The sequence below is a fragment of the Pseudorca crassidens genome, chromosome 19 (assembly GCF_039906515.1).
Source record: "Pseudorca crassidens isolate mPseCra1 chromosome 19, mPseCra1.hap1, whole genome shotgun sequence".
NCBI classification, from domain to species: Eukaryota; Metazoa; Chordata; class Mammalia; order Artiodactyla; family Delphinidae; genus Pseudorca; species Pseudorca crassidens.
Window position 1 is genome coordinate 23,813,499 of NC_090314.1, and position 13,624 is coordinate 23,827,122.

The 13,624-nt window shown below is 69.9% G+C and overlaps 8 non-coding genes across 8 annotated transcripts; all 8 read right to left on the reverse strand.

Moving 5' to 3' along the window:
- Positions 1 to 826: 826 nt before the first annotated feature.
- LOC137213777 (5S ribosomal RNA) lies at positions 827 to 945 on the reverse strand. The gene has a single exon (XR_010938398.1). It is a non-coding gene; the product is annotated as a 5S ribosomal RNA (ribosomal RNA).
- Positions 946 to 3,640: 2,695 nt separating this feature from the next.
- LOC137213779 (5S ribosomal RNA) lies at positions 3,641 to 3,759 on the reverse strand. Its single transcript, XR_010938400.1, has one exon. It is a non-coding gene; the product is annotated as a 5S ribosomal RNA (ribosomal RNA).
- A 937-nt stretch (positions 3,760 to 4,696) lies between these two features.
- On the reverse strand, positions 4,697 to 4,815 carry LOC137213521 (5S ribosomal RNA). The gene has a single exon (XR_010938158.1). It is a non-coding gene; the product is annotated as a 5S ribosomal RNA (ribosomal RNA).
- Positions 4,816 to 7,511: 2,696 nt separating this feature from the next.
- LOC137213780 (5S ribosomal RNA) lies at positions 7,512 to 7,630 on the reverse strand. Its single transcript, XR_010938401.1, has one exon. It is a non-coding gene; the product is annotated as a 5S ribosomal RNA (ribosomal RNA).
- A 937-nt stretch (positions 7,631 to 8,567) lies between these two features.
- On the reverse strand, positions 8,568 to 8,686 carry LOC137213781 (5S ribosomal RNA). The gene has a single exon (XR_010938402.1). It is a non-coding gene; the product is annotated as a 5S ribosomal RNA (ribosomal RNA).
- A 2,696-nt stretch (positions 8,687 to 11,382) lies between these two features.
- On the reverse strand, positions 11,383 to 11,501 carry LOC137213782 (5S ribosomal RNA). The gene has a single exon (XR_010938403.1). It is a non-coding gene; the product is annotated as a 5S ribosomal RNA (ribosomal RNA).
- A 937-nt stretch (positions 11,502 to 12,438) lies between these two features.
- On the reverse strand, positions 12,439 to 12,557 carry LOC137213783 (5S ribosomal RNA). Its single transcript, XR_010938404.1, has one exon. It is a non-coding gene; the product is annotated as a 5S ribosomal RNA (ribosomal RNA).
- Positions 12,558 to 13,495: 938 nt separating this feature from the next.
- LOC137213784 (5S ribosomal RNA) lies at positions 13,496 to 13,614 on the reverse strand. The gene has a single exon (XR_010938405.1). It is a non-coding gene; the product is annotated as a 5S ribosomal RNA (ribosomal RNA).
- Positions 13,615 to 13,624: the final 10 nt, after the last annotated feature.

The following is a 13,624-nucleotide window of genomic DNA, read 5'->3' on the forward strand; positions in this document are numbered from 1 at the left end:
AGGGGGAACGGAGGTCTCGGGTATCGGGCGGCGGCGGAGGGTTTGGCGACCACCTCCCAGCCCAGGGCGGCCGTGACCCAGCAAACCCTTCGGCGCTTGGCGCCCCGCCCAAGATCCCGCACGTCGCTCACAGGGACGTGGCCCCGGAGGCTTCAGGGCCCGGGGCCCGCGGTCCCTTGGGCATCGGTCCTGCCCACCCACGCGGCGCTAGGCGCAGCCCGGCCGCAGCCCGGGCCGGCCCTCCTGCCCGACAGCAGCCGGCCCGAAGCCACCGGGAGCCACCATTGAGTCGCCACGGCCCCTCTGCCCCGGCAAGGCCACCCTTGCCCCCACACCCCCCGCCGAGCTCAGGACCCCGCCCCTGGTGGCCGGCAGGCCCGGGGAAGCGGCCCCTGCCCTCGATCCCGCTCCCGCACCCAACCGCGGTGACACGCCAGAGGGGCGGGGTGGTGGTGGGGCGGGGCTTTTGTCGGAGGGAGCTGTGGAGGGACACACAGGCACACAGGTGGCGGCGCCGGGGCTGGGCGCCGGTGGGGGCGGCCAGGTGCAGGTCGAGGGGCTCGCGGGCCGAAAGGACGGCCACTGGGCCCGCGGCGGAGTCTGGGTCCGGGCCAGCCACCCCGGGAGCGTCTGGGGTGCGGCTGCCTTCCAGGGCCGCCTTCTGGCCGCCTGGCCGGCCGGGCCGGCGGGGAGCGCCCCCGCCGGCGCGCGCCGTGGTGGGAGGGGCCTGAGGAGGTGGGTCCTGCAGCGGGGCCCGGCGGGGGCGGAGCCGGCGGCCCCCGCCGCGGGCGAGTAAAGGAGAAGGCGGGCGGAGCGGGAGGCAAAAAGCCTACAGCACCCGGTATTCCCAGGCGGTCTCCCATCCAAGTACTAACCAGGCCCGACCCTGCTTAGCTTCCGAGATCAGACGAGATCGGGCGCGTTCAGGGTGGTATGGCCGTAGACGGGGGCGGGGGCCGACGGCTGCCTCTTGAGGCCCAGTTTCGCTGGCGCTGGCGCCTTAACGCCAGCCTGGCGGCCGGCCCGCCCCGACAGGGCCCCCTCGCCCGCCCAGGCAGGGGGAACGGAGGTCTCGGGTATCGGGCGGCGGCGGAGGGTTTGGCGACCACCTCCCAGCCCAGGGCGGCCGTGACCCAGCAAACCCTTCGGCGCTTGGCGCCCCGCCCAAGATCCCGCACGTCGCTCACAGGGACGTGGCCCCGGAGGCTTCAGGGCCCGGGGCCCGCGGTCCCTTGGGCATCGGCCCTGCCCGCCCACGCGGCGCTAGGCGCAGCCCGGCCGCAGCCCGGGCCGGCCCTCCTGCCCGACAGCAGCCGGCCCGAAGCCACCGGGAGCCACCATTGAGTCGCCACGGCCCCTCAGCCCCGGCAAGGCCACCCTTGCCCCCACACCCCCCGCCGAGCTCAGGACCCCGCCCCTGGTGGCCGGCAGGCCCGGGGAAGCGGCCCCTGCCCTCGATCCCGCTCCCGCACCCGGCCGCGGTGACACGCCACAGGGGCGGGGTGTGGGGGGGCTTTTGTCGGAGGGAGCTGTGGAGGGACACACCGGCACACAGGTGGCGGCGCCGGGGCTGGGCGCCGGTGGGGGCGGCCAGGTGCAGGTCGAGGGGCTCGCGGGCCGAAATGACGGCAACTGGGCCCATGGCGGAGTCTGGGTCTGGAGGGCTCTGAGCCTCCATCCGCTCTGGTGCCTCGGGTCTACCGGCCCGAAGCCTGGTAGCGCGACACCCCACCGGCCCACAGACGTAGCCTCCCCAGCTGTGCTCACAGCGAGTCCAACCGCAGCCTGCATCCCTCCACGGGACACTTGGATTACTCCCGCGATCCCCACGAGGTGCGGCACCCGCTGGCCGAATGGGCTGAGATCCTGCCCTTGCGGCGCCCTGTGGCCACCTCCGCCTCCCTCACGGTACTGGCCGAGGCCTCGGACCAGCGGGCCCCGGCTCCCAGCTCAGCGCTGCTCCTCCGCCCCTCTCACCTCCTGCCCGACGTCCAGGCTACCGAGCACCCTCCACCCCCGCCCACCTTCATGCCACTCAGCCGGAACCCGGGAGGCAATGCCAACTACCAGGTGTGTATGACAGTCTGGTGCTGAAGCGGCAACCGCAGGAGGGCCAAGCGCGGGCCAACTCGCTGCTACCTTCCACCTCGGCCTCCAGGCCCTCTCTGCACGGGAGCCAGACTGGGAAAATGAACTTACCAGCAGCAAATGGGGGCAGGGGCAGGGGGCGGCAGGGCATGGAGAGAGGAATAAAGAGCTCCAGAGTCCAGGAAACATTGGTGGTCTGTGGCTTGGAAGCGCCACTCCTTCTGCCAGCCTGGGTCCCTGCGCTTGGCTTCCTGCAATAAGAAGCCAGTGTCCCCTTCTTGGCCTGAGGGTCCCTTTGGTTTAGTGGCCACAGTTCTGCCAGCAGGCCCCTCCTGGTCCTATACCATGCACTAAGTACATCTGCAGCTGCAGACTCCAAACCCCTGGTCTCTGGGCACCTCCTCTGTGTCTCAGCTGTCCCTGTCCACAGAGAGCCTCATACAAGACGTTGCTTCCAAACTGGGAGGTTCCACATCTGGGCAGGTCCAGCTCCAGGCCCAGTGAAGGGCATGAAGAAGGCTGAGGCTCTGGACTCCAGCCAGGCCTTCAGCAGGCCTCTGAGGCCAAGGTCTTCCTAGTCTCAAGAGGGGCCAAGAGACGCAATGTGTCATTTGAACAAGTGAGTCAGCGGGCGGTGAGCGAATGAGTGACCGCTCGAGGGGATGTATGCCGGCCACCGGGCCCTGTTTGACTGTCCAGGCTCAGCTTACCTGACCCTGGTTACCAGGGAATGCCACTCTGGGCCCTCCTTTTCATCCCCCTCCCTCACTGTGACCTCACCACCTGCCCCATTATGACCCAGTCTGGCTCCCAGTTAAAACTGGAGGGCAGAGGGCCCAGGCAGTCCTGGGACCAACGGCCATGGGTGAGCGAAACTACTACCGAGCCGAGCCGTTCACTGGCCCCATCCCCAGGAAATGCCAGGAGCAAGGATACTCAATTCTTCTGATCCCGGTCAGCTTCATCTTGCTCAACGTGGGGATCAACATGGTGACTATGGTCAGGGCAGGATCTGTGCAGCGCGGTTGGGGGAGCCCTGGGGTCTTGAAGGGGCTGAGGTGGGAGGGCTGCTGGGGTGTGACAGGACAAGGGTTGGATTTCAGGGCTCACCCTGCTCCCGGCCTCCCCCCTCCCCTTCTTCCCTCAACTCTGGAGGCATCTGAAGAGATTCTTGCGGGCACTTTTCAATCGTATTTTCCACAAAGGTGAGTGGGCGCCGGCGTGGGTTCAGGGGATGTGGGCCTGTCCCCTTTCTTCTATCCCTGCCTTGATTCTCAGCCCCTCAGGAACCCAGGCCCTGACCCATCTCGCCTTTCCCCACAGACAAGCAAGCCAGCTGTGTAGGCACCCATGGCATGTGCATGCGCTGCTCCGTGGATCCCAAGAACCTGCGCTCAAGAGTTTCTTCCCACTTCTGCCGTCGCCCAAGCTTCCTGCTCGGGCAGGTAAACCACCTTGACTACTGCCTGCAGCGGGGCTCGGCGGGGGCGGAGCCGGCGGCCCCCCCGCCGCGGGCGAGTAAAGGAGAAGGCGGGCGGAGCGGGAGGCAAAAAGCCTACAGCACCCGGTATTCCCAGGCGGTCTCCCATCCAAGTACTAACCAGGCCCGACCCTGCTTAGCTTCCGAGATCAGACGAGATCGGGCGCGTTCAGGGTGGTATGGCCGTAGACGGGGGCGGGGGCCGACGGCTGCCTCTTGAGGCCCAGTTTCGCTGGCGCTGGCGCCTTAACGCCAGCCTGGCGGCCGGCCCGCCCCGGCAGGGCCCCCTCGCCCGCCCAGGCAGGGGGAACGGAGGTCTCGGGTATCGGGCGGCGGCGGAGGGTTTGGCGACCACCTCCCAGCCCAGGGCGGCCGTGACCCAGCAAACCCTTCGGCGCTTGGCGCCCCGCCCAAGATCCCGCACGTCGTTCACAGGGACGTGGCCCCGGAGGCTTCAGGCCCCGGGGCCCGTGGTCCCTTGGGCATCGGTCCTGCCCGCCCACGCGGAGCTAGGCGCAGCCCGGCCGCAGCCCGGGCCGGCCCTCCTGCCTGACAGCAGCCGGCCCGAAGCCACCGGGAGCCACCATTGAGTCGCCACGGCCCCTCAGCCCCGGCAAGGCCACCCTTGCCCCCACACCCCCCGCCGAGCTCAGGACCCCGCCCCTGGTGGCCGGCAGGCCCGGGGAAGCGGCCCCTGCCCTCGATCCCGCTCCAGCACCCAACCGCGGTGACACGCCAGAGGGGCGGGGTGGTGGTGGGGCGGGGCTTTTGTCGGAGGGAGCTGTGGAGGGACACACCGGCACACAGATGGCGGCGCCGGGGCTAGGCGCCGGTGGGGGCGGCCAGGTGCAGGTCGAGGGGCTCGCGGGCCGAAAGGACGGCCACTGGGCCCGCGGCAGAGTCTGGGTCTGGGCCAGCCACCCCGGGAGCGTCTGGGGTGCGGCTGCCTTCCAGGGCCGCCTTCTGGCCGCCTGGCCGGCCGGGCCGGCGGGGAGCGCCCCCGCCGGCGCGCGCCGTGGTGGGAGGGGCCTGAGGAGGTGGGTCCTGCAGCGGGGCCCGGCGGGGGCGGAGCCGGCGGCCCCCGCCGCGGGCGAGTAAAGGAGAAGGCGGGCGGAGCGGGAGGCAAAAAGCCTACAGCACCCGGTATTCCCAGGCGGTCTCCCATCCAAGTACTAACCAGGCCCGACCCTGCTTAGCTTCCGAGATCAGACGAGATCGGGCACGTTCAGGGTGGTATGGCCGTAGACGGGGGCGGGGGGCCGCGGGCGGCCTCTTGAGGCCCAGTTTCGCTGGCGCTGGCGCCTTAACGCCAGCCTGGCGGCCGGCCCGCCCCGGCAGGGCCCCCTCGCCCGCCCAGGCAGGGGGAACGGAGGTCTCGGGTATCGGGCGGCGGCGGAGGGTTTGGCGACCACCTCCCAGCCCAGGGCGGCCGTGACCCAGCAAACCCTTCGGCGCTTGGCGCCCCGCCCAAGATCCCGCACGTCGCTCACAGGGACGTGGCCCCGGAGGCTTCAGGCCCCGGGGCCCGTGGTCCCTTGGGCATCGGTCCTGCCCGCCCACGCGGAGCTAGGCGCAGCCCGGCCGCAGCCCGGGCCGGCCCTCCTGCCCGACAGCAGCCGGCCCGAAGCCACCGGGAGCCACCATTGAGTCGCCACGGCCCCTCAGCCCCGGCAAGGCCACCCTTGCCCCCACACCCCCCGCCGAGCTCAGGACCCCGCCCCTGGTGGCCGGCAGGCCCGGGGAAGCGGCCCCTGCCCTCGATCCCGCTCCTGCACCCGGCCGCGGTGACACGCCACAGGGGCGGGGTGTGGGGGGGCTTTTGTCGGAGGGAGCTGTGGAGGGACACACCGGCACACAGGTGGCGGCGCCGGGGCTGGGCGCCGGTGGGGGCGGCCAGGTGCAGGTCGAGGGGCTCGCGGGCCGAAATGACGGCAACTGGGCCCATGGCGGAGTCTGGGTCTGGAGGGCTCTGAGCCTCCATCCGCTCTGGTGCCTCGGGTCTACCGGCCCGAAGCCTGGTAGCGCGACACCCCACCGGCCCACAGACGTAGCCTCCCCAGCTGTGCTCACAGCGAGTCCAACCGCAGCCTGCATCCCTCCACGGGACACTTGGATTACTCCCGCGATCCCCACGAGGTGCGGCACCCGCTGGCCGAATGGGCTGAGATCCTGCCCTTGCGGCGCCCTGTGGCCACCTCCGCCTCCCTCACGGTACTGGCCGAGGCCTCGGACCAGCGGGCCCCGGCTCCCAGCTCAGCGCTGCTCCTCCGCCCCTCTCACCTCCTGCCCGACGTCCAGGCTACCGAGCACCCTCCACCCCCGCCCACCTTCATGCCACTCAGCCGGAACCCGGGAGGCAATGCCAACTACCAGGTGTGTATGACAGTCTGGTGCTGAAGCGGCAACCGCAGGAGGGCCAAGCGCGGGCCAACTCGCTGCTACCTTCCACCTCGGCCTCCAGGCCCTCTCTGCACGGGAGCCAGACTGGGAAAATGAACTTACCAGCAGCAAATGGGGGCAGGGGCAGGGGGCGGCAGGGCATGGAGAGAGGAATAAAGAGCTCCAGAGTCCAGGAAACATTGGTGGTCTGTGGCTTGGAAGCGCCACTCCTTCTGCCAGCCTGGGTCCCTGCGCTTGGCTTCCTGCAATAAGAAGCCAGTGTCCCCTTCTTGGCCTGAGGGTCCCTTTGGTTTAGTGGCCACAGTTCTGCCAGCAGGCCCCTCCTGGTCCTATACCATGCACTAAGTACATCTGCAGCTGCAGACTCCAAACCCCTGGTCTCTGGGCACCTCCTCTGTGTCTCAGCTGTCCCTGTCCACAGAGAGCCTCATACAAGACGTTGCTTCCAAACTGGGAGGTTCCACATCTGGGCAGGTCCAGCTCCAGGCCCAGTGAAGGGCATGAAGAAGGCTGAGGCTCTGGACTCCAGCCAGGCCTTCAGCAGGCCTCTGAGGCCAAGGTCTTCCTAGTCTCAAGAGGGGCCAAGAGACGCAATGTGTCATTTGAACAAGTGAGTCAGCGGGCGGTGAGCGAATGAGTGACCGCTCGAGGGGATGTATGCCGGCCACCGGGCCCTGTTTGACTGTCCAGGCTCAGCTTACCTGACCCTGGTTACCAGGGAATGCCACTCTGGGCCCTCCTTTTCATCCCCCTCCCTCACTGTGACCTCACCACCTGCCCCATTATGACCCAGTCTGGCTCCCAGTTAAAACTGGAGGGCAGAGGGCCCAGGCAGTCCTGGGACCAACGGCCATGGGTGAGCGAAACTACTACCGAGCCGAGCCGTTCACTGGCCCCATCCCCAGGAAATGCCAGGAGCAAGGATACTCAATTCTTCTGATCCCGGTCAGCTTCATCTTGCTCAACGTGGGGATCAACATGGTGACTATGGTCAGGGCAGGATCTGTGCAGCGCGGTTGGGGGAGCCCTGGGGTCTTGAAGGGGCTGAGGTGGGAGGGCTGCTGGGGTGTGACAGGACAAGGGTTGGATTTCAGGGCTCACCCTGCTCCCGGCCTCCCCCCTCCCCTTCTTCCCTCAACTCTGGAGGCATCTGAAGAGATTCTTGCGGGCACTTTTCAATCGTATTTTCCACAAAGGTGAGTGGGCGCCGGCGTGGGTTCAGGGGATGTGGGCCTGTCCCCTTTCTTCTATCCCTGCCTTGATTCTCAGCCCCTCAGGAACCCAGGCCCTGACCCATCTCGCCTTTCCCCACAGACAAGCAAGCCAGCTGTGTAGACACCCATGGCATGTGCATGCGCTGCTCCGTGGATCCCAAGAACCTGCGCTCAAGAGTTTCTTCCCACTTCTGCCGTCGCCCAAGCTTCCTGCTCGGGCAGGTAAACCACCTTGACTACTGCCTGCAGCGGGGCTCGGCGGGGGCGGAGCCGGCGGCCCCCCCGCCGCGGGCGAGTAAAGGAGAAGGCGGGCGGAGCGGGAGGCAAAAAGCCTACAGCACCCGGTATTCCCAGGCGGTCTCCCATCCAAGTACTAACCAGGCCCGACCCTGCTTAGCTTCCGAGATCAGACGAGATCGGGCGCGTTCAGGGTGGTATGGCCGTAGACGGGGGCGGGGGCCGACGGCTGCCTCTTGAGGCCCAGTTTCGCTGGCGCTGGCGCCTTAACGCCAGCCTGGCGGCCGGCCCGCCCCGGCAGGGCCCCCTCGCCCGCCCAGGCAGGGGGAACGGAGGTCTCGGGTATCGGGCGGCGGCGGAGGGTTTGGCGACCACCTCCCAGCCCAGGGCGGCCGTGACCCAGCAAACCCTTCGGCGCTTGGCGCCCCGCCCAAGATCCCGCACGTCGCTCACAGGGACGTGGCCCCGGAGGCTTCAGGCCCCGGGGCCCGTGGTCCCTTGGGCATCGGTCCTGCCCGCCCACGCGGAGCTAGGCGCAGCCCGGCCGCAGCCCGGGCCGGCCCTCCTGCCCGACAGCAGCCGGCCCGAAGCCACCGGGAGCCACCATTGAGTCGCCACGGCCCCTCAGCCCCGGCAAGGCCACCCTTGCCCCCACACCCCCCGCCGAGCTCAGGACCCCGCCCCTGGTGGCCGGCAGGCCCGGGGAAGCGGCCCCTGCCCTCGATCCCGCTCCAGCACCCAACCGCGGTGACACGCCAGAGGGGCGGGGTGGTGGTGGGGCGGGGCTTTTGTCGGAGGGAGCTGTGGAGGGACACACCGGCACACAGATGGCGGCGCCGGGGCTAGGCGCCGGTGGGGGCGGCCAGGTGCAGGTCGAGGGGCTCGCGGGCCGAAAGGACGGCCACTGGGCCCGCGGCGGAGTCTGGGTCTGGGCCAGCCACCCCGGGAGCGTCTGGGGTGCGGCGGCCTTCCAGGGCCGCCTTCTGGCCGCCTGGCCGGCCGGGCCGGCGGGGAGCGCCCCCGCCGGCGCGCGCCGTGGTGGGAGGGGCCTGAGGAGGTGGGTCCTGCAGCGGGGCCCGGCGGGGGCGGAGCCGGCGGCCCCCGCCGCGGGCGAGTAAAGGAGAAGGCGGGCGGAGCGGGAGGCAAAAAGCCTACAGCACCCGGTATTCCCAGGCGGTCTCCCATCCAAGTACTAACCAGGCCCGACCCTGCTTAGCTTCCGAGATCAGACGAGATCGGGCGCGTTCAGGGTGGTATGGCCGTAGACGGGGGCGGGGGGCCGCGGGCGGCCTCTTGAGGCCCAGTTTCGCTGGCGCTGGCGCCTTAACGCCAGCCTGGCGGCCGGCCCGCCCCGGCAGGGCCCCCTCGCCCGCCCAGGCAGGGGGAACGGAGGTCTCGGGTATCGGGCGGCGGCGGAGGGTTTGGCGACCACCTCCCAGCCCAGGGCGGCCGTGACCCAGCAAACCCTTCGGCGCTTGGCGCCCCGCCCAAGATCCCGCACGTCGCTCACAGGGACGTGGCCCCGGAGGCTTCAGGCCCCGGGGCCCGTGGTCCCTTGGGCATCGGTCCTGCCCGCCCACGCGGAGCTAGGCGCAGCCCGGCCGCAGCCCGGGCCGGCCCTCCTGCCCGACAGCAGCCGGCCCGAAGCCACCGGGAGCCACCATTGAGTCGCCACGGCCCCTCAGCCCCGGCAAGGCCACCCTTGCCCCCACACCCCCCGCCGAGCTCAGGACCCCGCCCCTGGTGGCCGGCAGGCCCGGGGAAGCGGCCCCTGCCCTCGATCCCGCTCCTGCACCCGGCCGCGGTGACACGCCACAGGGGCGGGGTGTGGGGGGGCTTTTGTCGGAGGGAGCTGTGGAGGGACACACCGGCACACAGGTGGCGGCGCCGGGGCTGGGCGCCGGTGGGGGCGGCCAGGTGCAGGTCGAGGGGCTCGCGGGCCGAAATGACGGCAACTGGGCCCATGGCGGAGTCTGGGTCTGGAGGGCTCTGAGCCTCCATCCGCTCTGGTGCCTCGGGTCTACCGGCCCGAAGCCTGGTAGCGCGACACCCCACCGGCCCACAGACGTAGCCTCCCCAGCTGTGCTCACAGCGAGTCCAACCGCAGCCTGCATCCCTCCACGGGACACTTGGATTACTCCCGCGATCCCCACGAGGTGCGGCACCCGCTGGCCGAATGGGCTGAGATCCTGCCCTTGCGGCGCCCTGTGGCCACCTCCGCCTCCCTCACGGTACTGGCCGAGGCCTCGGACCAGCGGGCCCCGGCTCCCAGCTCAGCGCTGCTCCTCCGCCCCTCTCACCTCCTGCCCGACGTCCAGGCTACCGAGCACCCTCCACCCCCGCCCACCTTCATGCCACTCAGCCGGAACCCGGGAGGCAATGCCAACTACCAGGTGTGTATGACAGTCTGGTGCTGAAGCGGCAACCGCAGGAGGGCCAAGCGCGGGCCAACTCGCTGCTACCTTCCACCTCGGCCTCCAGGCCCTCTCTGCACGGGAGCCAGACTGGGAAAATGAACTTACCAGCAGCAAATGGGGGCAGGGGCAGGGGGCGGCAGGGCATGGAGAGAGGAATAAAGAGCTCCAGAGTCCAGGAAACATTGGTGGTCTGTGGCTTGGAAGCGCCACTCCTTCTGCCAGCCTGGGTCCCTGCGCTTGGCTTCCTGCAATAAGAAGCCAGTGTCCCCTTCTTGGCCTGAGGGTCCCTTTGGTTTAGTGGCCACAGTTCTGCCAGCAGGCCCCTCCTGGTCCTATACCATGCACTAAGTACATCTGCAGCTGCAGACTCCAAACCCCTGGTCTCTGGGCACCTCCTCTGTGTCTCAGCTGTCCCTGTCCACAGAGAGCCTCATACAAGACGTTGCTTCCAAACTGGGAGGTTCCACATCTGGGCAGGTCCAGCTCCAGGCCCAGTGAAGGGCATGAAGAAGGCTGAGGCTCTGGACTCCAGCCAGGCCTTCAGCAGGCCTCTGAGGCCAAGGTCTTCCTAGTCTCAAGAGGGGCCAAGAGACGCAATGTGTCATTTGAACAAGTGAGTCAGCGGGCGGTGAGCGAATGAGTGACCGCTCGAGGGGATGTATGCCGGCCACCGGGCCCTGTTTGACTGTCCAGGCTCAGCTTACCTGACCCTGGTTACCAGGGAATGCCACTCTGGGCCCTCCTTTTCATCCCCCTCCCTCACTGTGACCTCACCACCTGCCCCATTATGACCCAGTCTGGCTCCCAGTTAAAACTGGAGGGCAGAGGGCCCAGGCAGTCCTGGGACCAACGGCCATGGGTGAGCGAAACTACTACCGAGCCGAGCCGTTCACTGGCCCCATCCCCAGGAAATGCCAGGAGCAAGGATACTCAATTCTTCTGATCCCGGTCAGCTTCATCTTGCTCAACGTGGGGATCAACATGGTGACTATGGTCAGGGCAGGATCTGTGCAGCGCGGTTGGGGGAGCCCTGGGGTCTTGAAGGGGCTGAGGTGGGAGGGCTGCTGGGGTGTGACAGGACAAGGGTTGGATTTCAGGGCTCACCCTGCTCCCGGCCTCCCCCCTCCCCTTCTTCCCTCAACTCTGGAGGCATCTGAAGAGATTCTTGCGGGCACTTTTCAATCGTATTTTCCACAAAGGTGAGTGGGCGCCGGCGTGGGTTCAGGGGATGTGGGCCTGTCCCCTTTCTTCTATCCCTGCCTTGATTCTCAGCCCCTCAGGAACCCAGGCCCTGACCCATCTCGCCTTTCCCCACAGACAAGCAAGCCAGCTGTGTAGGCACCCATGGCATGTGCATGCGCTGCTCCGTGGATCCCAAGAACCTGCGCTCAAGAGTTTCTTCCCACTTCTGCCGTCGCCCAAGCTTCCTGCTCGGGCAGGTAAACCACCTTGACTACTGCCTGCAGCGGGGCTCGGCGGGGGCGGAGCCGGCGGCCCCCCCGCCGCGGGCGAGTAAAGGAGAAGGCGGGCGGAGCGGGAGGCAAAAAGCCTACAGCACCCGGTATTCCCAGGCGGTCTCCCATCCAAGTACTAACCAGGCCCGACCCTGCTTAGCTTCCGAGATCAGACGAGATCGGGCGCGTTCAGGGTGGTATGGCCGTAGACGGGGGCGGGGGCCGACGGCTGCCTCTTGAGGCCCAGTTTCGCTGGCGCTGGCGCCTTAACGCCAGCCTGGCGGCCGGCCCGCCCCGGCAGGGCCCCCTCGCCCGCCCAGGCAGGGGGAACGGAGGTCTCGGGTATCGGGCGGCGGCGGAGGGTTTGGCGACCACCTCCCAGCCCAGGGCGGCCGTGACCCAGCAAACCCTTCGGCGCTTGGCGCCCCGCCCAAGATCCCGCACGTCGCTCACAGGGACGTGGCCCCGGAGGCTTCAGGCCCCGGGGCCCGTGGTCCCTTGGGCATCGGTCCTGCCCGCCCACGCGGAGCTAGGCGCAGCCCGGCCGCAGCCCGGGCCGGCCCTCCTGCCCGACAGCAGCCGGCCCGAAGCCACCGGGAGCCACCATTGAGTCGCCACGGCCCCTCAGCCCCGGCAAGGCCACCCTTGCCCCCACACCCCCCGCCGAGCTCAGGACCCCGCCCCTGGTGGCCGGCAGGCCCGGGGAAGCGGCCCCTGCCCTCGATCCCGCTCCAGCACCCAACCGCGGTGACACGCCAGAGGGGCGGGGTGGTGGTGGGGCGGGGCTTTTGTCGGAGGGAGCTGTGGAGGGACACACCGGCACACAGATGGCGGCGCCGGGGCTAGGCGCCGGTGGGGGCGGCCAGGTGCAGGTCGAGGGGCTCGCGGGCCGAAAGGACGGCCACTGGGCCCGCGGCGGAGTCTGGGTCTGGGCCAGCCACCCCGGGAGCGTCTGGGGTGCGGCGGCCTTCCAGGGCCGCCTTCTGGCCGCCTGGCCGGCCGGGCCGGCGGGGAGCGCCCCCGCCGGCGCGCGCCGTGGTGGGAGGGGCCTGAGGAGGTGGGTCCTGCAGCGGGGCCCGGCGGGGGCGGAGCCGGCGGCCCCCGCCGCGGGCGAGTAAAGGAGAAGGCGGGCGGAGCGGGAGGCAAAAAGCCTACAGCACCCGGTATTCCCAGGCGGTCTCCCATCCAAGTACTAACCAGGCCCGACCCTGCTTAGCTTCCGAGATCAGACGAGATCGGGCGCGTTCAGGGTGGTATGGCCGTAGACGGGGGCGGGGGGCCGCGGGCGGCCTCTTGAGGCCCAGTTTCGCTGGCGCTGGCGCCTTAACGCCAGCCTGGCGGCCGGCCCGCCCCGGCAGGGCCCCCTCGCCCGCCCAGGCAGGGGGAACGGAGGTCTCGGGTATCGGGCGGCGGCGGAGGGTTTGGCGACCACCTCCCAGCCCAGGGCGGCCGTGACCCAGCAAACCCTTCGGCGCTTGGCGCCCCGCCCAAGATCCCGCACGTCGCTCACAGGGACGTGGCCCCGGAGGCTTCAGGGCCCGGGGCCCGCGGTCCCTTGGGCATCGGTCCTGCCCGCCCACGCGGCGCTAGGCGCAGCCCGGCCGCAGCCCGGGCCGGCCCTCCTGCCCGACAGCAGCCGGCCCGAAGCCACCGGGAGCCACCATTGAGTCGCCACGGCCCCTCTGCCCCGGCAAGGCCACCCTTGCCCCCACACCCCCCGCCGAGCTCAGGACCCCGCCCCTGGTGGCCGGCAGGCCCGGGGAAGCGGCCCCTGCCCTCGATCCCGCTCCCGCACCCAACCGCGGTGACACGCCAGAGGGGCGGGGTGGTGGTGGGGCGGGGCTTTTGTCGGAGGGAGCTGTGGAGGGACACACAGGCACACAGGTGGCGGCGCCGGGGCTGGGCGCCGGTGGGGGCGGCCAGGTGCAGGTCGAGGGGCTCGCGGGCCGAAAGGACGGCCACTGGGCCCGCGGCGGAGTCTGGGTCCGGGCCAGCCACCCCGGGAGCGTCTGGGGTGCGGCTGCCTTCCAGGGCCGCCTTCTGGCCGCCTGGCCGGCCGGGCCGGCGGGGAGCGCCCCCGCCGGCGCGCGCCGTGGTGGGAGGGGCCTGAGGAGGTGGGGCCTGCAGCGGGGCCCGGCGGGGGCGGAGCCGGCGGCCCCCGCCGCGGGCGAGTAAAGGAGAAGGCGGGCGGAGCGGGAGGCAAAAAGCCTACAGCACCCGGTATTCCCAGGCGGTCTCCCATCCAAGTACTAACCAGGCCCGACCCTGCTTAGCTTCCGAGATCAGACGAGATCGGGCGCGTTCAGGGTGGTATGGCCGTAGACGGGGGCGGGG